Here is a 25,435-nt window from a genome sequence, read left to right as displayed (position 1 = left end):
ATTGCGTGGAGAGTCGGGGAACCCCCATCCTCACCTGCACCCCATCATAATGCATCCCCACACTCAGAGACTAAGACGCTGAAACAACTGGACCTGCACACAAGGATAACGCCACATCTCGGCTTGGACTTCAAAATGGCGGCAACCAGTCAGTTATTAAAATAGAACAGGAGTGCACAACTCTAGTCCTTGAGGACTGCAAGCTGGTCAGAATGTCAAAACATCCTTCCTATATAGTCATGAGATAAATGTTCATCCAATGACGTCGGACTGGAGGGTCAGATCTGTGCCACACTAAATAGAGCAGCCGTCTACAACCTATGGCTCGCCAGATGTTTTGGACTACAACTCCCATGATCCGTCACCATTGATTTTGCTGGAGAGTGCTGGTGGAGTTATAGTCTAAAGCATCTCGAGAGGTGAAGGTTGCAGACCCCTAAAAGAGAGGATCAACCTGTTGGCAACCTATCCTCTAAAAACATCACACCTGCCACCACGATGATGGTGACCTGAGGGGATGCCTAGCAGGGACGTCATTTAGGGGTCGCAAATGGGACCCCTGAGGTCTCCCTTGCTAACCCTAAAAAACATTTTTTTATTAAATGGAAGCTCCTGGGCTGGGGCCAGCACCATGTGGGTCTTTGTTTCTGGAGTGGCTGGCATTCTTGTTCAGGCCTCTTAAAAAAACGGGGTTCCACAAGTGTAACACTTTGAGCAGTGACCCTAAATGAGAAAGAATAATTTTCCATTCTGGAATTCTATACAATAATTGCTAGAAGACTCATTCAAGGTTTATTTCAGGCACACTTCAGGGGGGAGTCACTGGTTTAGTCTGTTCTTAAACACCTCAAATTCACTTGGCAGACAAAAGCTTCCAAAAAGCATTTAGAGTAGAATAAGCATCCATTTCGGACTATGTATTTTGCTTTTTGAAAGTTGCAGTTATAGCATGTTTTTTCTGCCATTGTCTCTGTTACGATCATCACAAGACATTCCATCTCAGTGTGCTCGGTCACTTGACACAATCTTGTGCCTAAAAGCTTGCGTACAGTGTAGAAATGTTTGACCATAGCACATGAAGTGGCCCTTGATTTCATTGTGCCACAATGAATGCCTTGTTCTAATGTGTCTATCTTTCCTATCTGCATGGCACGCTGTTCAGGATGTTTGTTTGTATGTATGTATGAGGTAACAAGTGCACAGAGTACGGGATGCCGTGTGAGGCCAACCTCTAAAGCCTGAAAAGTAGATCCACGCACGCAGGCTTGACATGTAGCAACTTTGCACCAGACCTGCAAATGAACTGGCCTGCTGTCAAATATGTTACCAGTTTAATGGTATCCACTACAGAGTGTAATTTGCTTTCTGACTTTGTGAACATTCAGACGTGTAATTGCTCATTTTACTATAGCTCAGTGGGTTAAGTGCTTGCTGCAGCAATGTGTGTGTGAGCGGCAGGTTGCAGGCTCGAATCCCGGCAAGGCCAACTCAGCCTTTCATCCTACTGAGGTTGCTAAATGAGTACCAACACAGGTTGGGTGATATTGTATGTATATTTGTTCTATAAAAAGTGTGCGAGTCTTATATAATAACACATCATTATCATTTGGCCTTGGACGTCTGCTTGTATTCACAGTAATTTGGCAATATGGGCCTATACACACAGATATTAATGATATATATGGTGACGCATCCTTGTATGAACTGTATATCACATTACAGTGATATTGTAACCATATTGTTTGTAGTGTACTTAGGGCATTATTATGTGATGCCACTTCCTGTTTTGTCACAGAGTGAAAGGTCATGTCCCATTGCTTCCTGTGATGTCAATCCAGAGTGGGGTCAAATTACATCACTTCCTGGGATGTCATCAGAGGTCAAGGGGTTGTGTGATGTCACTTCCGCTACCCCTAGCATTTTGGTAAAGTGACGTTGCTGATTGCCTAGGGGTTTCTCCACTGGCAATGCCACCTTACCAGTTGGAATCAAGTCCCTCCAGCAGCCCCCACCCCAGGCTCACTTATGGCGCCTTTCCTTTTTTTAAAATGTATTTATTTATTTTTTTATTTATGATATATGGTTATACAATTGACAACCTTTTATCACATTCTTCAATTTAAGAACATTTTTCCAAAGTTTGCTTTTTCTGTTAAAACAAAGTTGACAAGTCTTCAAACACTGACAGTCGCTTCTGTATAGCAATGGAGAATTTAACGACAGCCAAGGTTATTGCCGTTTTTTCTCCTGATTGCAGCATCTTCCACCATAAATCTTGCGATCTTTATCCGTATTTTGGAATAATGGGAATCATAAAAGTGTTCCTTTGCACTGATAAAGTTGGACAATCCATCATCAAATGATGCAAATTTTCTATTGACTCAGGATTTTTGCATAATCTGCAAGTCAGCTGGATGGTTCCACAACCAGATTGTTTCTCTTGTTTTAATTAGGTTGTGCCGAAATCTGAGAAATTGATCTCTAAAGTACCAATGAGGAAACAATTTGAAATAGCTAAGCAGAGAAATTGGTTTTTTGTTGTCCTCCCACGGTTTACCGTATGTCTTACATGTTAACCATTCTTTTTCAGTTCTAAACCAATCGCACGAGTAGAGCTTTCTTTAACCTTATCCGGGTTGTTAATCAGAGTTTCAGCTTGCTCTCCTGTAGTTGCAAGCAGGCTTCGGCACTCTGTTTGCCATTGGGTCAATATCGGATCTTGTTCTTCCATAAGTGCTTTTTTGATGCATTGAAAGCCACCTTTGGGGTTTTCTTCTATGCACTTTCTGTAGAATGAGAGTGTTTTCCACTCTACCATGACTAGCATGGAAGTTAAACCCAACTCTCTGTGTATTGCTTGTATTGGCGTGGCTTTGGGTAGATGGAGCGTGTTTTTCCAAAAATGACCTTCTAAAGCTGCCCAATTTTTGATTTTGAAGTTGAAGGAAGTTTCGGCACCGTAGGTGAGAATTGGAACCACCTTTGCTTTATAAAATTTAATTAGTGGAATTAAGCTGAAGCCACAGTAATGTCTCAAGATGATTTTTCCTAGGCCTGTCAAGTTTATTACTTTCTTTTTTAGTATTTGAAGGCAGGCTGCGTCAACCTTACTTGAGTTGACACATACCCCCAGGTATAGAAGCGATTGTTGTACGGGAATCTCCATTCCCAATAGGGACCAGCACATTGTTTTTGTTTCAGTTGACTCTTTTGATAATGTAGTCCTGGTGTGCTCACAGGCTCCATCTACTGTTATGTGGCCACACAAGCGTATAGCCGCTTCTGGAGAAGGTGGTACCAGCAAAAGCCTAAAGTAACCGTTGGTCCTTACTCTGCACCCTTTGGGCTGTTCAGCACCCCCAAACAGTGCCCGCTCGACACTATTAAAACAACCTGTACTCTTTTTACTGTATGCATACGACGCTCTAAGCCGAGCTTCACTTGAGGCCTCATGTCACCACCCTTCCCCAAAAAAAAGACATCACCTGAGAAATCACGTGTCCAAAGAACGCCAAGTGGGGGCAAACATGTGCACCTCTCGGGTGTGTCAAACAAAAGGTAGACATCATGCAAATGGCGTCTCTCAAGCAGAAAAGGGGACTGAGATGAAGGGCGCAAACTCAACCTGCCCTTGTGCACCTTTTTTCCCGAAAATGCACACACCTGCCTGGACGAATCCCAATCAGTAGGTCCTAGGCAGAAAGAAAATGGCCGTTTCAAGTAGATGTTTAGTCAGCCTATTACCAAGGAGGGCGGCTAATTCATAATCGGTAATGGGGCGCCGATGCGCAACCCATTCTGAACAAGCCAAGCCAGCCCAGAGACAACACTTCAAGCTGATGAGGCAGGGCTAATGTCAAAGGGAAACGTGGTTCTGTTTCCCATTTTTGGGAGTCCCTTTCCACCTTATTGCGTTTTTGTTGGGAGTATTTCCACCACTTGCAACGCATATCTTTAAATGCTGGAGCCACATCAGGAAATGCCCTCCACTCACACGGGTTTTCCCTGCAGACTCCGGGGTTTTTAGCCATATCTCTGGGGAAGACCCTGGAGTTTCGGGGTTTTCGGTCATGTCTAATCCTCCATCCGATTGGCTACCGGCAGCCGTCTTTTGCAGCCAATCGGATGGAGGATTGGACGGGACCGGAAACGGCGCAAATGCAGTATTACAGCGTTTATTTTGCTTACGCTTTCGTTCTTTTTGGCCAGTTCGCCTTATGTTTCAGTTTCCCCAAATTGAAGGGTGACTAAAACATAAGGGAAACTTGCGAGAAAGAATGAAAGCTGAAGCAACAAAAAAATAACGTCATTGATGACACCGGATTGAAAGGAGTATTCCGCGTTTTTTCATCTTCCATTCTTTTGGCAAGTTTGCCAGGGCTCAAGTCGAGGGAACACGCGGGTGGACAGAGTCCACCCACTTTTTTCAGAGGGAGGACTCAATCCCCCCAGATAAAATGAGAAACATCTAAGGTCCTCTTTGAATTGATGAATTAGCCGACCTCAGGGATTGCATCACATCTGTTGGCAGTGTCCAAGCACTGCCGTCCGTGAGCCCCCCCACCCCCCGTGACACAGAGACACGGAGACAGAGATGTTTCTCGTGTGGGCTCCCCGGTGGTTGTGACGCCACCGGACACGCCCCGTTTATTTAACAGGGCACGCGACGGAGTGAACGTCACCCCGTCGTGTGCGCGCCCTTAAAGGGCCAGCGCCACACTCCTCCTTTTCCATAACAACAAATTGGATAACAGAGGATCTAACTATCAAACGTTTACACATCACACCAAATACACACACAGTGAACCCCCGTTTATTAACAGCCACCCTGGAACCCCCGAGGGTGCTTGCCACGGCCTGACCATGTCTCTAGGTCAGCCTCCCAGCTCAGTCTGTCACATAGTCCGTGAGACGGGCAGGTTTCCCACGCCCTGTTCTCAGGGAGTACCTCCTGCCAACGTCTCTGGCTGGTGTGTTTTGCCCTGGCCCGCCCCGAACAGGGGAGTCCACAGCGGGGCTTTCACCTCCGCCTTCATCCAGCGCCTCCTCACCTCCTCGGTTGTCTGGGCTAACCACTCTCGGCTCGCCGATCTTCTTGAAGAAGCAGGCATTTCTCGTCACAGATGACGTTCCATCAGATGCAGTCACCATAGAGCCCTTCACCGCCACGACTTCCAGAGGGGCCGGTTCGTACGTGAGGGACAGCTTGCCTTGTGGGTGGCGATTCTTCACCAGCACCTCATCCCCCAGAGCAATGTGTGTGGGTCTCAGCCCTCTTCTGATGTTTTCCATCTGCGTCCTCGTTCGTCTGTCCTCCTCGACCTGTTCATTGTCAATCACGGCGGACTCCCTGTCGCCCAGTTCTGGTATCACATCCTTCGGGCATCGTTGGAAGAGAGCCTCTGCCGGTGCCACCCCCGTTGACGAGTGGGGTGTGGTTCGATACCCCCGCAGGAACACATACAGTGCCCTCTGCAAGCACTCGCCCTTTCCTTGGGCGATCCTGAAGACTTTGTTAAGTGTGCGCATCATGCGCTCTGCTTCAACGTTGGCCCGGGGCCAGAGTGGGGTGACTCTTCGGTGCTGGATACCATAGTCCTTCATGAGTTCAGCGAAGCTCTCGCCCTGGAATGGTGCCCCATTGTCGGAGCACAGCACGGAGGGCAGGCCATGGGTGGCGAAAATCTTCTCCAGCGCCACCACCACGTTCTCAAATGCGACGGACTCTATGAACTCGACCTCCGGATTCCGAGACCATTCGTCCCCCACAACCAGGAAGTGAGTGCCTCTCGACGTGGACCCTGAGTCCGCGTGCACAACTTCCCATGGCCTAGTCCCTCTTGGCATCGTTTCGATGGACGGTTCTCGCTGGGCTGGTGCCGCGGCCTGCCACCATACCATCCTCTCACCCCTTAGTAACAGCCCCGACTCCGAGAACGTCAGCTCGTCTCTCACTCGCCATAACTGCTCCAGGGCCACCCTGGCTTCACATGTTCGACGTCCCACCGCCTCCAGCACCGTCTTCCAGGCACCCCGCTGCATGGCCTCCCTCAGGATGGCAAAACACTCGTCGCCCTTAGACGCCAGCTCCAGCTCTTCCACCTGCATGGAGTTTGGGATGGCCGTTTCCACGACCAGGCGAACATACTCGTCGGCTTCATCCGCTGACGTGGCCTCCTGCGAGCCCCCTCTTGGGTGTCGGGAGAGGTAGTCTGCCGCATTGTTGGCCCCAGGGCGATATATCAGCGATACGCCATACTCGAGCAGTGCGAGCATCCAGCGCTCTATCCTCACTGGTGGTCGGGATGATGAGCCAGCCATGATCGGCAACAGTGGTTTGTGGTCCGTGACGACGGTCACAGGGCGCCCCAGGATGTAGAGGCGAAAATGTCTGCAGCCCCACAACACCGCCAAGGCTTCCCTCTCAATCTGAGAGTATCTTTGCTCGCTGTCAGAGAGCGCCTTGCTGGCGTATGCTATGGGCCGAATCTCTTGGTCGCTCCCCACCTGAGTCAACACTGCCCGCAGGCCATAGGGGCTGGCATCCACTACGATCTCCGTCTGCAGGCTCGGATCGAAAAACGCCATGGTGTCGTCCGCCGCCAAGGCACTCTTTATATCATCGAATGCCGCTTGCTCAAGGGGGCCCCACTGCCAGACGGTGTCTTTCTTTGTCAGAGATCTCAGCAGCTCGGAGCGGGACGCCAGGTTCCGGATGAAGCGGCCACAATAAGTGACCATGCCCAAAAAGCTCCTCACCTCCGCCACTATTCTGGCAGACGCGCCTCTTTTATGTCTCCCACTTTGCGGGGTTCAGGCGACACTCCATCCGCCTTAAATACGAACCCGAAGAATTCGATGGTGGTCTTCAGAAACTCACACTTGTCTTGTGTAGGGTAAGTCCCAGCGAGCAAAGGCGCTCAAAGGTCTTGGCCAGTCGTGCCAGATGCTCTGTTTCTGACTTGGCGTACACCAGGATGTCATTGCTGATGTTAAGAACTCCATCCAGATCAGCCAGTGCTCCTCTTATGATGTTCTGGAACACCTCCGCCGCGGAAGACACCCCAAAACTCAACCTCTTGTATCGGTACAGACCCCGATGAGTGGTGAACGTTGTGATGTAGCGGGACTCGGGGTGCAGGACCACTTGATGATAGCCTGCTCTGAGATCCAGTTTGGAAAAGAATCTCGCCCCTTGCAGCTCCGCTATAATGTCATCGATGGTAGGGGTCAAGTGCCATTCTCTCTTTATGGCCTTGTTGGGGAGTCGCATGTCCACGCAGATCCTCACTACGTCGGGCTGTTTGGACTTGCGTGCGATGACAATGGGAGAAACCCATGGGGTGGGGCCTTCAACCTTTTCAATGATGTCCAACCCTACGAGATTGTCCAGCTCTTGATCCACCAGATCCCTGAGATGAAAAGGTACTCGCCGGTGCTTCAGCGCCAGTGGTTGGCTGGACTCATCGATGTGTAGCCGAACCGGCTCACCCACCAACTGTCCAATGCCATCGAACAGGAAGCTGTATTTGGCCAGGAGCACCTGAATGTCGTCCAGATACACCGAGTAAGCGAATGTCACAATGCCCAGGGCTTCAGCCGCAGCACAGCACAGCAGTGTGTTGTTACTCACCAGCATAACATAGAATCTGGCCCGTATGGATGAGTCGCCGTACTGAACCTCTGCCACGAACACACCGTCCAAAGAAATGGGCTGGTCGCCTCCAAATGCGAAAATACGTGCCCTTGGCGTTGCCAGCGTGGGCGGGGTCTGCATCGTGTCATAGTGCTGTCTGGCCATCACATTCACGGATGCACCGGTGTCCACTAGCATTGGTATCGAGTCCCCATTGACCAGCAGGTCGCATCTGGGCTGTCTCTTGGAGCGAGTTCTCAGCATGCTCACACTGGACACAAAGAAAATGTTTTCATCATCCTCTTCCTCTTCCTCCCGCTCCTGAGGGGCCCCTTCATCACCCTGGTCAACCTGGGCAACGTTTGACGCCCTCTGGGGGTGGAATGCACCGGCTCGAACAGGCCCCCTGGGCACTACCTTCGGAGCTGCAGCTCTGCACATCCTGGCGAAATGATCCGCGCCTCCACACCAGCCACACTTCACCCCCGTCGCATGGCATTCAGCCAGGTGCGGGAGGTCGTACCCGCATTTTGGGCACGATGAGGTCATTCCTGGCGGGCGCAGGCCCTGGGTGTTCATGGGGCACCTCGCTCCGCGGCCTCTAGCGACCGCGCATACTTCCTCGACCTTGCCTGGGCGCACACTCGCTTCCATTCTAGTTGCCCGCAACTCAGACACCTCGTGGCATCTTCCAAGTTCGAGGATGCGAGGAAGGGTGATGCCAGGCTCTCGTAGTATTTGCCGCCGCAGTTTCCCAGAGGCGCACCCCTGAATGAGCTGATTGCGAATCATGACTTCCGGGTCGTTCCATGCACATGGTGCCGCCAGTCTGCGCAGCCGCCCATAGAACAGTCAAGAGTCTCGTCATCCTTCTGTCGAGCAGTCCCCATGAGAAAGCGTTCATAATCAGCATTAGCCATCGGCAGAAAATGATTATGGAGTGCATCCTTCGCCGCCGCAAACGACCCATCCGCTGGTTGCAGGGACAGAAAAATCTCATGCACAGCCGGGCCAGCCGAATACAAGAGAGTAGCCATCTTACTGTCATCACTCGTCTCCATCGTGGCCCTGAAGTACATCTCGAGCCTGTCTATCCACATCTTCCACCTCTGTCCCAGGCTTGATGGTGTGCCCGAGATATCAAGCTCAGGCATTGGCTGTAGGGACCCAGGTGGCTTAAGCAGAGGTCTTGGCAGGAGGGCGGGCGGAGGCTGAACCGCAGGAGCAGCAGCAGCAGCCGCAGCAGCAGCTTGGCTCATGGTGGATAGCCCACAGGCACCCCAGAGTATTTGAGTAATGGGGCGGCAACTCACCACCAGATGCCACCAGTACTCTCCTCAGCAGGGAGTTTCCTGAAGCGGTCTCAAATGCCACCAATCTTCAGATGTGCCCCTCGTAGATGCACCGCTCCGGCCAGCAGGCAGGAAAATGAAGAGTCCAAAAATTGAGCAGGGCAGGCCTCCACGTGGATTTGGCAGGCTTCCTATGGAGTCTCACCCATTCACTCGGTGACAAACAGTGAAAATGCCAATTCATCCGTTGAAAATTGACACGTGCTGTTTCCAGTGGCTATCCGCCACTGGATGGTCCAAAAATGGTGTCCAGATGGCTCACAGAGGCTTTGTTACGAAGCAGTGAGCATCCGAGGCCTATTCATCAAAATGGCCGCCAGCCGCGTGTGCCTCTCCCCTCTCTGCGGTCAGATTTCGCTGCAGCGCTCACGTGGGATCATCTGCGCTGCACGCGATAATCTCCGCCTGTCCCAGGGAGTGGTCCGGTCCTCGTCGCCACTGTTGGCAGTGTCCAAGCACTGCCGCCCGTGAGCCCCCCAACCCCCGTGACACAGAGACAGAGATGTTTCTTGTGTGGGCTCCCCGGTGGTTGTGACGCCACCGGACACGCCCCGTTTATTTAACAGGACACGCGACGGAGTGAACGTCACCCCGTCGCGTGCGCGCCCTTAAAGGGCCAGCGCTACAACATCCATCAGGTTTGAAAGATGGACACCTCACCAATGGACATATAACCTCAGGAAAAATAACAACTAAGGTGCAATGTCCCATTTCGGTATTACAAGTCCCAGGTAAAACCTTTGTATAAAACATGGACACATGTTAACGTTTTCAAAAAGACTATTTGAAGAAAACATCCTCTCTTGGGTTTTGTGTGTGTGTTGCTTTTATGGAAGGCGAATGCCATTAGTCCTATGCAATTTGGGTGGTTATGCATGTCCTTGGACATTCACATTTATTGCATTCCACTGTAAAGTGCAAACTGCAAACGTGTTTCTAATGACAGCTACAACAACCGAGTTTTCCTTTTTAAACAGGTGGGCGGGGCCGTGTGCAAATGGTCGCAGTCTTGTGTGGCTGTGGGCGGGGCATACATCTCAGGGTTTTTGATTTTCAAATGTAGGCAAGTACGCCTCCAGTGGCACACCCTCAGAAACCTAGCAGCCCAAACTGCACAGCAATTGCTACCACACCATCCCACAGCCTTGCAATTGCACTGCAAAGGAACTCCACGGAGCCCATCCCACAGGAAACCACGACAGGTGGAGGCACTTAGAATAATCACTAGTGCACCATCCCACAGCCTTGCAATTACACTGCAGTTAGGGGTCCACCAAGCCCATCCCACAGGAAACCACGACAGGTGGAGGCACTTGGAATAATCACTAGTGCACCATCCCACAGCCTTGCAATTACACTGCAGCGAGGGGTCCACAGAGCTAGGGTGACCAGACGTCCCGGTTTTTCCGGGACTGTCCCGGTTTTTGCTGCTCTGTCCCCCTTTCTCAAGATTATGTTCCCATTGGAAACTGCAGTGGTCCCGGTTTTTGGTAGTGTGTCTTCATAGCTGGCAGGCATAGCTCGCAAAGAAGAAATGCTGCATTTTACAAATTAAGATAGTGTTCGTTTGTTAGAAATTGATTATAAAATGTGTTTATTTTAACAGTAACACTGAAACCGCCTCTCCTCCAAACGCTACATAAGTGTAGTGCCTTGACAGTGCCACTTTCAAGAGTTAGTCCTACTTTTATGTTAGTTGCCCTGTCCCGGTTTTTTACTTTTTAAATCTGGTCACCCTACACAGAGCCCCTCCCACCAGGAAACCACGACAGGTGGAGGCACTTAGAATAATCACTAGTGCACCATCCCACAGCCTTGCAATTACACTGCGACAGTCCATGGAGCCCCTCCCAACAGGAACCACGACAGGTGGAGGCACTTAGAATAATCACTAGTGCACCATCCCACAGCCTTGCAATTACACTGCAGCGAGGGGTCCACTGAGCCCATCCCACAGGAAACCACGACAGGTGGAGGCACTTAGAATAATCACTAGTGCACCATCCCACAGCCTTGCAATTACACTGCAGCGAGGGGTCCACAGAGCCCCTCCCAACAGGAAACCACGACAGGTGGAGGCACTTAGAATAATCACCAGTGCACCATCCCACAGCCTTGCGATTACACTGCATTACACTGCACTGGCACTCCACGGACCCCATCCCAGCAGAAAACCACGACAGGTGGAGGGCTTAGAATAATCACTAGTGCACCATCCCACAGCCTTGCAATTGCACTGCAGCGACTGCCCCCAAACCCCTCCTCCTCCCCCCAACAGGAAACCCCAACAGGTGGAGGCACTTAGAATAATCACAAGTGCACCATCCCACAGCCTTGCAATTACACTGCAGCGACTGTCCACAGACCCCTCCCCCCAACAGGAAACCCCGACAGGTGGAGGCACTTAGAATAATCCCTAGTGCAGCATCCTACAGCCTTGCAATTACACTGGAGCGAAAGTGCACGGGGCCCCTCCCACCAGGAAACCACGACAGGTGGAGGCACTTAGAATAAACACTAGAGCACCATCCCACAGCCTTGCAATTACACTGCAGCTGTAGTCCACAGACCCCTCCTCCTCCCCCCAACAGGAAACCCCAACAGGTGGAGGCACTTAGAATAATCACTAGTGCACCATCCCACAGCCTTGCAATTACACTGCAGCGACTGTCCACAGACCCCTCCCCCTCCCCCCAACAGGAAACCCCGACAGGTGGAGGCACTTAGAATAATCACTAGTGCACCATCCCACAGCCTTGCAATTACACTGCAGCTGTAGTCCACGGAAACCATCCCAGCAGGAAACCACGACAGGTGGAGGCACTTAGAAAAATCACTAGTGCACCATCCCACAGCCTTGCAATTACACTGCAGCGAGGGGTCCACAGAGCCCCCCCCCCCAAACAGGAAACCACGACAGAGGCACTTAGAATAATCACTAGTGCACCATCCCACAGCCTTGCAATTACACTGCAGCTGTAGTCCACGGAAACCATCCCAGCAAGAAACCACGACAGGTGGAGGCCCTTAGAATAATCACTAGAGGAACATCTCCTAACTTTGCAATTTCGCTGCAGCGAGGGGGTCCATTGAACCCCTCCCAACAGAAAAGCAGGGAAGGGGGAGGCACTTAGAAGAGGCCCCAAAGAAGCACTCGCTTCACCATTTCGCAGGAATGGTGAAGCTCTCTGGACACAAACGTTTAACTGGCAGACTACTTGAATGCCCTCAAAAAGCCGCAGGGCACACAGCAAATAAAGGCCTAGTCACCACAGGTTAGCAATACTGACTAGCAGCCACAGCCCACAGGTTCAATCATATAGCTTCAATCATGGCGTGCTGCGTTGCTCAGCGGATGACCCAATCAGACACAGATCCAATCATATAGCTTCCACCGTGGCGTCCTGAGCAGATGACCCAATCAGGCGCAGACACAGGTCCAATCATATAGCTTCCATCGTGGCGTCCTGCGTAGCTGAGCAGATGAACCAATCAGGCGCAGACACAGGTCCAATCATATAGCTTCCATCGTGGCGTCCCGAGTAGCTGAGCAGATGACCCAATAAGGCGCAGACACAGGTCCAATCATATAGCTTCCACCGTGGCGTCCCGAGTAGCTGAGCAGATGAACCAATCAGGCGCAGACACAGGTCCAATCATATAGCTTCCACCGTGGCGTCCCGAGTAGCTGAGCAGATGAACCAATCAGGCGCAGACACAGGTCCAATCATATAGCTTCCATCGTGGCGTCCTGCGTAGATGAGCAGATGACCCAATCAGAGGCAGACACAGGCCCAATCATATAACTTCCATCGTGGCGTCCTGCGTAGCTGAGCAGATGACCCAATCAGGCGCAGACACAGGTCCAATAATATAGCTTCCATCGTGGCGTCCCGAGTAGCTGAGCAGATGACCTAATCAGACGCAGACACAGGTCCAATCATATAGCTTCCACCGTGGCGTCCCGAGTAGCTGAGTAGATGACCTAATCAGACGCAGACACAGGTCCAATCATATAGCTTCCACCTTGGCGTCCAGAGTAGCTGAGCAGATGACCTAATCAGGCGCAGACACAGGTCCAATCATATAGCTTCCATCGTGGCGTCCTGCGTAGATGAGCAGATGACCCAATCAGGCGCAGACACAGGTCCAATCATATAGCTTCCATCGTGGCGTCCCGAGTAGCTGAGCAGATGACCCAATCAGGCGCAGACACAGGTCCAATCATATAGCTTCCATCGTGGCGTCCCGAGTAGCTGAGCAGATGAACCAATCAGGCGCAGACACAGGTCCAATAATATAGCTTCCATCGTGGCGTCCTGCGTAGATGAGCAGATGAACCAATCAGGCGCAGACACGGGTCCAATCATATAGCTTCCATTGTGGCGTCCCGAGTAGCTGAGCAGATGACCTAATCAGACACAGACACAGGTCCAATCATATAGCTTCCACCGTGGCGTCCCGAGTAGTTGAGCAGATGACCTAATCAGACGCAGACACAGGTCCAATCATATAGCTTCCACCTTGGCGTCCTGCGTAGCTGAGCAGATGACCCAATCAGGCGCAGACACAGGTCCAATCATATAGCTTCCATCGTAGTGTCCCGAGTAGCTGAGCAGATGACCCAATCAGGCGCAGACACAGGTCCAATCATATAGCTTCCATCGTGGCGTCCCGAGTAGCTGAGCAGATGAACCAATCAGGCGCAGACACAGGTCCAATCATATAGCTTCCATCGTGGCGTCCTGCGTAGATGAGCAGCTGACCCAATCAGAGGCAGACACAGGCCCAATCATATAGCTTCCATCGTGGCGTCCTGCGTAGATGAGCAGATGACCCAATCAGAGGCAGACACAGGCCCAATCATATAGCTTCAATCATGGCGTCCTGCGTAGCTGAGCAGATGAACCAATCAGGCGCAGACACAGGTCCAATCATATAGCTTCCATCGTGGCATCCCGAGTAGCTGAGCAGATGACCTAATCAGACGCAGACACAGGTCCAATCATATAGCTTCCATCGTGGCGTCCCGAGTAGCTGAGCAGATGACCCAATCAGAGGCAGACACAGGCCCAATCATATAGCTTCAATCATGGCGTCCTGCATAGCTGAGCAGATGACCCAATCAGGCGCAGACACAGGTCCAATCATATAGCTTCCATCGTGGCGTCCCGAGTAGCTGAGCAGATGACCCAATCAGAGGCAGACACAGGCCCAATCATATAGCTTCCATCGTGGCGTCCTGCGTAGCTGAGCAGATGAACCAATCAGGCGCAGACACAGGTCCAATCATATAGCTTCCATCGTGGCGTCCCGAGTAGCTGAGCAGATGACCCAATCAGGCGCAGACACAGGTCCAATCACATAGCTTCCACCTTGGCGTCCCGAGTAGCTGAGCAGATGAACCAATCAGGCGCAGACACAGGTCCAATCACATAGCTTCCATCGTGGCGTCCCGAGTAGCTGAGCAGATGACCCAATCAGGCGCAGACACAGGTCCAATCACATAGCTTCCACCTTGGCGTCCCGAGTAGCTGAGCAGATGAACCAATCAGGCGCAGACACAGGTCCAATCATATAGCTTCCATCGTAGTGTCCCGAGTAGCTGAGCAGATGACCCAATCAGGCGCAGACACAGGTCCAATCATATAGCTTCCATCGTGGCGTCCCGAGTAGCTGAGCAGATGAACCAATCAGGCGCAGACACAGGTCCAATCATATAGCTTCCATCGTGGCGTCCTGCGTAGATGAGCAGCTGACCCAATCAGAGGCAGACACAGGCCCAATCATATAGCTTCCATCGTGGCGTCCTGCGTAGATGAGCAGATGACCCAATCAGAGGCAGACACAGGCCCAATCATATAGCTTCAATCATGGCGTCCTGCGTAGCTGAGCAGATGAACCAATCAGGCGCAGACACAGGTCCAATCATATAGCTTCCATCGTGGCATCCCGAGTAGCTGAGCAGATGACCTAATCAGACGCAGACACAGGTCCAATCATATAGCTTCCATCGTGGCGTCCCGAGTAGCTGAGCAGATGAACCAATCAGGCGCAGACACAGGTCCAATCATATAGCTTCCATCGTGGCGTCCTGCGTAGATGAGCAGATGACCCAATCAGAGGCAGACACAGGCCCAATCATATAGCTTCCATCGTGGCGTCCCGAGTAGCTGAGCAGATGACCCAATCAGAGGCAGACACAGGCCCAATCATATAGCTTCAATCATGGCGTCCTGCATAGCTGAGCAGATGACCCAATCAGGCGCAGACACAGGTCCAATCATATAGCTTCCATCGTGGCGTCCTGCGTAGATGAGCAGATGACCCAATCAGGCGCAGACACAGGTCCAATCACATAGCTTCCACCTTGGCGTCCCGAGTAGCTGAGCAGATGAACCAATCAGGCGCAGACACAGGTCCAATCATATAGCTTCCACCTTGGCGTCCCGAGTAGCTGAGCAGATGACCCAATCAGGCGCAGACACAGGTCCAATCATATAGCTTCCATCGTGGCGTCCTGCGTAGATGAGCAGATGACCCAATCAGGCGCAGACACAGGTCCAATCACATAGCTTCCACCTTGGCGTCCCGAGTAGCTGAGCAGATGACCTAATCAGGCGCAGACACAGGTCCAATCACATAGCTTCCACCTTGGCGTCCCGAGTAGCTGAGCAGATGAACCAATCAGGCGCAGACACAGGTCCAATCATATAGCTTCCACCTTGGCGTCCCGAGTAGCTGAGCAGATGAACCAATCAGGCGCAGACACAGGTCCAATCATATAGCTTCCACCTTGGCGTCCCGCGTAGCTGAGCAGATGAACCAATCAGGCCCGCAAAGCAGGGGACCAGACCCTCTAGTTAGTACATACGTTCGTCATCGTTGGATCCAAAACATATTTTTCTCGCACATTTACATGATAAATATGTTATCTGAGTAGCCCAGGCAGACAGAAGTCTGTCCTGGGCCTGGTTGCCATGGGGTTAGTTTGACACGTCATGTAGCCTGGCCAGAGCCCATGACCATGCTACCGGAAGCTTCATTTAAGAAGCCTTGATAAAACGCCTGAAGGTGCGAAACATGTGTGGCTCGGGCTAGTTCAGCATAAAATTGCAAAGCAATCAAATATCCTTGGTTGCGGGATTACAAGATAAAAATACATTATTTTAGGAAGAGTAGACTTAAAAATAAAGCATTTATATAAATGTGCAACAGCACAGGCTCAAGAATCGGAACTTTAAGGAGTTTCACTAGGTGAGCAAACGCCGTTGCTACTCTTCACGAACACCTGACAGACACTCGCCTTTTCTTGAATACTGAGGACAAAAACGGGATTATTCTGAAGTTAAACAGTCGCTCTTCCCTTGATCCCTTGACACCGCCTCGGTCTCTCACTCCTCCCTGTGGCGAGAATGACGATGGGAGATGAAAGCTGTGAAAGTAGCTGTCAGAGTACATAAAAGCTTCTAGAGGGCAGCGCTGTTCCACCTCGGGCTGCACCCCACCACGCGCGTCCACGGCACGAATGGATAACCCGATAGGGCATATCTCCCTGGCACCAGAGGCCTGGCACCGGCGCGTGGGTACACCAGAGAGTGAGCAGGCCAGAAATGGGCACCAGGCTTCATCTGCGCCCCGGGCGAGGCCCGCCCCTGCGGCTGCATCCATCTGCGTGAGCTCTGGCTGCATCCCCTGAAATCCAGCCCTTGCCTCGTGCCTACTTGCTGTGGGGGTGGGGCGGAGCTGTCCTGGCCAGAGATCAAGCGCCCCCAATTCAGAAAGTCAACGGCTGCAGAATTTTACACGTGTGTTTGTAGAGAAAACACCCGCTACTCGGGAGGATAGCTCAGGGGCAACGCGCTCGCCTTGGAAGCAAGACGACACGGGGCAACACAGGTGCCGCAGTTAGAAACCTCTGGGTATTAAGCGCGTTATAAATAACCTATCATTTCATTTGCCGAGAGGCGAGGCCTGTTGACCTTATACAAATAACTGGTTTGTCTTTGGCAACCAAAGCGTTTCCCAGGACAGCCCCGATACTGGTCACTCTAGGGCCATATTGCAGAGAATGTGCATCAGTAGAAGTGCAATTGCCCCCAGGGCAAAAAGGACCCTCGTGAAAAATGGCAGTCCTTGAATGCATGTTTGCAGCAGGGCAAAGGTGCCCTACTGATGGGGAAACGGGCACACATTGCCCAGATGCAAGCACGCCTTGCTTTTTGCACTGGCGCTAATCCCTTGTCCACTGATGCCAAGTTTCCTCATATGCCCCCTGGCGCTGTCCAAGCAGCCCAGTGTGCAGGGACGGGTGCCCGCAGGTGCAGTGGCAAGCGCTTGATGGCAGGGGCGGCTGCTGAATTATGAAACAGGCAAGGGTCTGTGTCTTCATCCTGAATGTGGGCATCCCCAGACCCCTCTGCCAATGACTTTTGGGGGGGTTTGCCCCAAGAACATCAATGAAATAACGGTCCGAACACAGGTCGAGTTTATGGCAGAATTTGAAAGAACACGTAGAAACTCGGGGGCACGGTTTACAGGTGGTTCAGAATGGGGGCGTGTGCCATATCCCACCGCGATGGCTGTCGGGTCTGATAAGAACATACCAGGCAGGAATGCCCGTACACCTCCATGGCACAGATACCACCTGGGAACCAAATCCATCAGGCTTTTTTTTCGCAAAGTTTTAAGGCGAACATTTTCGGCTGAAAAAAACTCATAGAAAAAGATATGGGGTGTGTAAGGGTATATAAGGGGCGTGGTTGTGGGGACTAGGTCCTACATAATAGGGAAGGGGTTGGGGAACCCCCCCCAAATAAAAATAAAAATATTTCCATTCGTTTTTTGGCCAAACATATTTGGCACTGACAGTCTCTCTGTATAGGCAGGAATAGGTGCCAGGAACCCACTACCCCACAGTCATTTTACTAATTGTAATTGGTTATTTATAACCCAGAGGTTGCTAAGCACGGTCCCGGGGATTGAACCTGTGTTACACCTCGTCGTCTTGCTCCCAAGGCGAGTGCTTTGCCCCTGAGCTATCCTCCCTCACTTTACATGATACCTCCTTTGAATATTGTGCAAGACGCTGCCAGGGTCTCTCAAATGACCCAGGGTGCTTTCAGCCGTGTCAGGGCGTTGCTCAGTTACTCCATGGTGCTGCCAATCAAAGGGCGCTCAATGCCCTGCCATACCCGAGGGCGCCCAATGTGCCAAGCCTCAGGTTTTAAACATTCCTATGGCTATTCCCACGTTGCCAACCATAGAGGGCCTGGTTCACAGAGTGTCTTCCTATGGGATTGCGCCATCATAAAATGTTTCTGTGAATCAGATATTGCCATGCCAATTTCAACAGTGTGCTGTTCCGATTAACCTGTCAGTTTTTTTATGTAATTAAATTAATGAATCGTTTATAACACACTTAATACTGGGGACCAGTCTCTAAGCACTGGACCAGGATTTTATATTGCGTTGTCTTGCTTCCAAGAAAAGCGCATTGCCCCTGAGCTATCCTTCCGGCCGTCCGAAACCTGTCATGGCCTTGTCAATAATGGCGTGCCAGGTTTGCCCCAGTTAGGCACAAAGAGGGAGGTGGTGGTAACACCTTGTTTACATATGGCAATCCTCATTACTCCAATCCCTAGGGTCATGTGGGGGTCAAGCAAGAGGTGAGGCCTGGTGTGCACTTTGGTATCATTTAGCGGCCTTCATTAATCTTTCATGTGTCCATGTTCAGCGCATGGAAGACATGGCACCGCATCCTGTTCACGTGCCCGAGGTGAGCTGCACATGAAGCGACCATACACAGTCATTAATGTTTTTCAGACCCCCGTGGAGACATGAGAGTGCATTAAATTCTGCGTGAATCAATCCCTTCTGAGCATGTGAACAGGCCTTCCTGCGCTTAAGTGCGCTTAAGCGCGGCGCTCACGTCATCATGGCTAAAAGCAAACGTTCGCTACGAGGATGGCTCACATAAGGACATACCCCCAGGACTCCCATCCATACGCCTTTTAATGATAATGATGTGTTATTTATATAGCGCCTTAATCCAAAGCGCTTTACAGAGCCCATATTTACATACAATATCACCCAACTGAAATTGGTACTCATTTATCACCCTCAGAAGGATGAAAGGCTGAGTTGGCCTTGCCAGGATTCGAACCTGTAACCTGCAGATCGCAGCAGCAAGCGCTCAACCCGCTGAGCGATTTTATTATAATGTATAATCCTGGATTCCATTGGTAGAGCAGAAATTATTGCTGGAGGGGCAAAATCCAATTGTGGGTGTAAAAGGGAGAAGAAACATGGGCTCTACAAATGTAATTGAGCAATGGTGCTGTCCAATTGGAGACGGATGTGGTATTAATGAAATTCAAAAAAGGTATGTGCGGGACAGGCCTTTAATCAGTATCTGCTCTGATTTTAGGGTATGATGTAGTTACATCGCCAGGCTTTTTTTTCACAAAGTTTATAGCTGAACATTTTTGGCTGAAAAAACTCCTAGAAAAATATGGGTGGGTAAGGGGATATAAGGGGCAGGTGGGTTTGGGGACTAGGTCCTAGATAATAGGGAAGGGGGTTGGGGGAACCCCCCAAATAAAAATAAAAACATTTCCATTCGTTTTTTTGGCCAAAAATATTCGGCACTGACAGATAGTCTCCCTGTATAGACAGGTATAGGTGCCAAGAGCCCACTCCCCCGCAGTCGCCCGCTGGCCAAAGATACAAAGTCAATATGGACTCAACATGATCACTCCTCAGTACCTGAGAGACACCTTTCAGAGCACACAAAGGCTAGACCTCAAGAAGAGAGGTCTTAGGAAAAGTCTCCCTGCACTTGAAATTAACGTGCAAAGATGTGGCACACACTGACCCCTATCCCGAGACCCCGTCCCAGGAACACACTAAGCTTAGAAGAGTCTTGTCCTGCAAGACTACCCACAAACCCCTGCCCTGATGTCAGATGATGAGGGAGCTCAACCCAGGTGTGTATGTGTTATGTTATAGAATATTTCTACGGCACCCATCACCTCTACAGTGGTCTGACGGTGCCTGGCCTTGTCCGAAAGATGGCGTATTGTGACCCTGTCAGGGGTGTTGTCAGGCCTTAGTCTGGGGAAATGAAGAGGAGGGTTGGGGGAGCGGGTTATAGGAAGGAGAAATTAGATAAGAAAACAACAAATTCAGAGGGGGAAAAAACGATTAGATTTATGGGGAAGGCATGTGGTTGTATGGCAGTAGATCTGTGTTTTTTTGAACTCTAGCTAGTTTTCCGTGAACATACGAGAAGGACTCAGGAGACTAGAGCTCAGGTTAGAGCAAAGATTTGTTGTGGTGGTTTTGTCGTGACTTGACGAAGCACGGTAATGTTGTGTTATGTCATTTGGCATTTATATAGCGCAAAGCGCTGGTAGGTTGAACGCCCTCGGGGACCGCAGTCCAGGTCAGTAGAGAGAGTAAGTGTCGTAGGGTGCGTGGGTGCACCAGTATGTGTGCCGCTGATGTAATTGCCGGATGGTAGCTGCATCCTAGCATTAGGTGTGGTGGTGAAGATATCAGTTGAATGTGTGCAGTCTGTCTGGTGGGGGGACACCCACCAGACTGCACACCAGATGTAGTTAGCTGATGAGTGGTTGCGTGATGGACTTGAGAGGTGCTCAAGCGGACCTTAGTACTGTGGAGGATTTCACCAGATTAGTAAGAAACAAGCCCTGTATCAAGCGACAGCGGTGGATTTGGCAAGCCAGCGGACAGAAGTGTCACTGTCAAGAGTTGGATGTGTACATACCTAAGCGTAGGGGGAGCATGGGGTAAGAGGTAAGCTATGAGCTGGGAATACAAATAACATTCATTACAAAGAAGCTCCTGGGACCCGCTACTCGAGCCAGGAAGATTATAGGCATTAGAGGAACCTTGGTAGCCTCTTTCAAGACACACTAGATACCCGACAGCAGCGTCCTCCAGATCAGACCGAAAGCAACCGCAGGGCGTGTTCCCTCCCTAGTAGGTCTCATTCTGTGGCCATATAGCAATGCCACTAGATACCTGACAGCACCGTCCTCCAGATCAGACCGAAAGCAACCGCAGGGCGTGTTCCCTCCCTAGTAGGTCTCATTCTGTGGCCATATAGCAATGCCACTAGATACCCGACAGCAGCGTCCTCCAGATCAGACCGAAAGCAACCGCAGGGCGTGTTCCCTCCCTAGTAGGTCTCATTCTGTGGCCATATAGCAATGCCACTAGATACCTGACAGCACCGTCCTCCAGATCAGACCGAAAGCAACCGCAGGGCGTGTTCCCTCCCTAGTAGGTATCATTCTGTGGCCATATAGCAATGCCACTAGATACCTGACAGCACCGTCCTCCAGATCAGACCGAAAGCAACCGCAGGGCGTGTTCCCTCCCTAGTAGGTCTCATTCTGTGGCCATATAGCAATGCCACTAGATACCTGACAGCACCGTCCTCCAGATCAGACCGAAAGCAACCGCAGGGCGTGTTCCCTCCCTAGTAGGTCTCATTCTGTGGCCATATAGCAATGCCACTAGATACCCGACAGCACCGTCCTCCAGTTCAGACCGAAAGCAACCGCAGGGCGTGTTCCCTCCCTAGTAGGTCTCATTCTGTGGCCATATAGCAATGCCACTAGATACCCGACAGCACCGTCCTCCAGATCAGACAGAAAGCAACCGCAGGGCGTGTTCCCTCCCTAGTAGGTATCATTCTGTGGCCATATAGCAATGCCACTAGATACCCGACAGCACCGTCCTCCAGATCAGACAGAAAGCAACCGCAGAGCGTGTTCCCACCCTAGTAGGGCTCATTCTGTGGACCGTACAGCAACGCCACTAGATACCTGACAACACCATCCTCCAGATCAGACTGAAAGCAAGCGCAGGGCGCGTTCCCTCCCTAGTAGGGCTCATTCTGTGGCCGTACAGCAGCGCCACTAGATACCTGACAGTACCATCCTCCAGATCAGACTGAAAGCAACCGCAGGGCGCGTTCCCGCCCTAGAAGGGCTCATTCTGTGGCCGTACGGCAACGCCACTAGATACCTGACAGCACCATCTTCCAGATCAGACCGAAAGCAACCGCAGGGCGCGTTCCCTCCCTAGTAGGGCTCGTTCTGTGGCCGTACAGCAACGCCACTAGATACCTGACAGCACCATATTCCAGATCAGACCGAAAGCAACCGCAGGGCGCGTTCCCTCCCTAGTAGGGCTCATTCTGTGGCCGTACAGCAATGCCACAAGATACCTGACAGCACCATCCTCCAGATCAGACTGAAAGCAAGCGCAGGACGCGTTCCCTCCCTACTAGGGCTCATTCTGTGGCCGTATAGCAACGCCACTAGATACCTGACAGTACCATCCTCCAGATTAGACCGAAAGCAACCGCAGGGCGCGTTCCCTCCCTAGTAGGGCTCATTCTGTGGCCGTACAGCAACGCCACTAGATACCTGACAGCACCATCCTCCAGATCAGACCGAAAGCAAGCGCAGGGCGTGTTCCCTCCCTAGTAGGGCTCATTCTGTGGCCGTACAGCAACGCCACTAGATACCTGACAGCACCATCTTCCAGATCAGACTGAAAGCAACCGCAGGGCGCGTTCCCTCCCTAGTAGGGCTCATTCTGTGGCCGTACAGCAATGCCACTAGATACCTGACAGCACCATCCTCCAGATCAGACTGAAAGCAAGCGCAGGACGCGTTCCCTCCCTGGTAGGGCTCATTCTGTGGCCGTATAGCAACGCCACTAGATACCTGACAGTACCATCCGCCAGATCAGACTGAAAGCAAGCGCAGGGCGCGTTCCCTCCCTAGTAGGGCTCATTCTGTGGCCGTACAGCAACGCCACTAGATACCTGACAGCACCATCTTCCAGATCAGACTGAAAGCAAGCGCAGGGCGCATTCCCTCCCTGCCAAGGCATCAGCGCCATGTATGAATTGCTCATGGAGGGCAGCACACGCGTGCTCCAGGGCCTACCCAATGAATGTAGCCAACCTCGCCCTCAAATCACAAGGGCCATTGTGTGACTGTTAGAGGAGAGATCTTGGGGGCAGGTGTGTCACCGTAAGAGGGGAGGTCTCCGGGGCAGGAAGGTTAATGTCATAGGGAGCCCTTGGCAAATGGTGCGCTCTAGAACCAGCGGGTGACTGGAAGAAGCAAGCTCTTCCTGCGGGGAGATGGGGGTGGGCAGTTGGGAGGGGGGTGTAAAAGGAGCAATCTCATGGGCCGGGAGGAATATCAGAGGTATGTTGGCAGAAATCTCTGGTGCATACGTACCGGAGCGGTGCCTCAGAGGCAGGTAAGTGGCAGAGGCGTAGACAGGGTCGGGCCTGAGCGGGTTAGGCCCACCCATAATCTGTAAGGTGCCACTCAGCAGCACTGTGTGGGCATTTACAGATGCCAGTGTCACTGCGGTGGGCCCCGCCACCTTAGCTCCAGGCCCCACTTGCTAGGCAATCCTGGCACGGCCTCTGGTAAGTGGTAACTCTCAGGGGAGGTGTGAACGTGTCGGGAGCGAGATGTCCGGGGCAGGTGTCTGATGGGCAGAGGCGAGCTCTCCTGGGCAGGCCTGTAACTGGCAGAGGGTTGCCCTCTGGCGCAGGTGTGTATCCAGCCAGGAGGAGCACCGAGAGCCAGAGACGAGGTCATGGGCATAATTCTAGGGGGGACAGGGGTGTTTGTCCCCTCCCCAACTTTCATGGCACACCATTTTGTCCCCATTCATTTGGCTGGGGAATCTTTTCTTTAGATTCCATCTCCCCCCCCCCCCCCCCCCCCCCCCTAGTATTTTCAGCAGTTACTCCACTGGACGAGGTCTCAGGGCAAGTGTGAATATCTAACGAGGGCGCTCTGGGCAGAGAACCGCTTCTGCGGGGCACTTACCTCTCCGTGGTCCTAGCTCGCCCGTGGGTGTCTCTGGGCTCCCTGAAGACGCCCTCGGTGTGTCCTTGAATGTGGCTGGATTGCTCTGGTCTCTTGAGTGTCTCTCGGGGTGTGGCTAGTATCCGGGTGTCTCTCTGGCGTCCCAGTGGGGGTCCCGGCGCCTCTGCTGGAGCGTGGCTGGCCTCTCTGGATGTCTCACGCGAGATGCTGAAGTCCCCCTGAAGGTTCCCTTGGCATCAGCCGGGCTCTGTGTGTGTGGATGTCTCTCGGGAGCGCCCCCGTGTGGTGCCTGCAGCCGCGGTCTCCTGGGTTCCGTCGGGGCCCCTGTCCTGAGCGCCTCTGACTCGGCTCTGCCCATCAGTCCATCTTAAGCGCTGGTGCTGCCTGGGAGGGGCCGCGCTGCGGGGTGGGCACTCCCGCGATGATGACGGCGGCGGGGGGTCGGTGATGGGGAGGAAGCCTGGGCACACCGGGGGAGGGAGAGGAAGGGGGCAGTGATGCAGGGCAGGCGTGGGAAGGAGAGGGCCCGCTGGCTGCGGTCCTGGCTCCCCGCCCGTGGGCTTATTCAGCGGGTCAGAGGGCAGGTGCGTGCCGGTGACCTCAGAGCCCGCGGCTTCTCCAATTATTTCACCCCTCTCTGGTGCCAGGAAAGCGATAAACTGATATTAAATCAGCTTAACTCAAAATATTTATTCTGAAAGCAGCAGGAATGCGACTCCCGGCTCCCTGTGCAGCGGGAAAGCGGAGACCAGAGCTGAGGGGAGGGGGGGAAGCTGACAGACGCCAAAAGAGATGCAGCTGGGGGGGGGGGGGGGGTACAGGGGGATGCGAGAAAAAGACATCCCAGAAAAATAGAGGGGAGGGGAAGGGGGCGCCGCTGACAGACACCAAAAGAGATGCAGCTGGGGGGGGGGGGTAAAGGGGGATGCGAGAAAAAGACATCCCAGAAAAATAGAGGGGAGGGGAAGGGGGCGCCGCTGACAGACACCAAAAGAGATGCAGCTGGGGGGGGGGGGTACAGGGGGATGCGAGAAAAAGACATCCCAGAAAAATAGAGGGGAGGGGAAGGGGGCGCCGCTGACAGACACCAAAAGAGATGCAGCTGGGGGGGGGGGGTACAGGGGGATGCGAGAAAAAGACATCCCAGAAAAATAGAGGGGAGGGGAAGGGGGCGCCGCTGACAGACACCAAAAGAGATGCAGCTGGGGGGGGGGGGGGTACAGGGGGATGCGAGAAAAAGACATCCCAGAAAAATAGAGGGGAGGGGAAGGGGGCGCCGCTGACAGACACCAAAAGAGATGCAGCTGGGGGGGGGGGGGTACAGGGGGATGCGAGAAAAAGACATCCCAGAAAAATAGAGGGGAGGGGAAGGGGGCGCCGCTGACAGACGCCAAAAGAGATGCAGCTGGGGCGGGGGGTACAGGGGGATGCGAGAAAAAGACATCCCAGAAAAATAGAGGGGAGGGGAAGGGGGCGCCGCTGACAGACACCAAAAGAGATGCAGCTGGGGGGCGAGGGGGGGGAAGGGGGGTAAAGGGGGATGCGAGAAA

At 52.3% G+C, this 25,435-nt stretch overlaps 1 protein-coding gene across 1 annotated transcript in view; it reads right to left on the bottom strand.

Annotated features, from left to right (window-relative positions):
* Positions 1-24,612, bottom strand: part of PLAT (plasminogen activator, tissue type) — a 118,758-nt gene extending 94,146 nt beyond the window's left edge. The window contains exon 1 of the mRNA XM_069617661.1: positions 23,886-24,612. The gene's annotated coding sequence lies outside the window, so the exon portion shown is untranslated. The remainder of the gene's footprint in view (positions 1-23,885) is intronic.
* Between the last annotated feature and the right edge of the window lie 823 nt (positions 24,613-25,435).

The sequence above is a fragment of the Ambystoma mexicanum genome, chromosome 10 (assembly GCF_040938575.1).
Source record: "Ambystoma mexicanum isolate Mex_15411 chromosome 10, UKY_AmexF1_1, whole genome shotgun sequence".
NCBI classification, from domain to species: domain Eukaryota; kingdom Metazoa; phylum Chordata; class Amphibia; order Caudata; family Ambystomatidae; genus Ambystoma; species Ambystoma mexicanum.
Note: the sequence above shows the minus strand (reverse complement) of the source record. Positions and strands in the feature narration are given on the sequence as shown.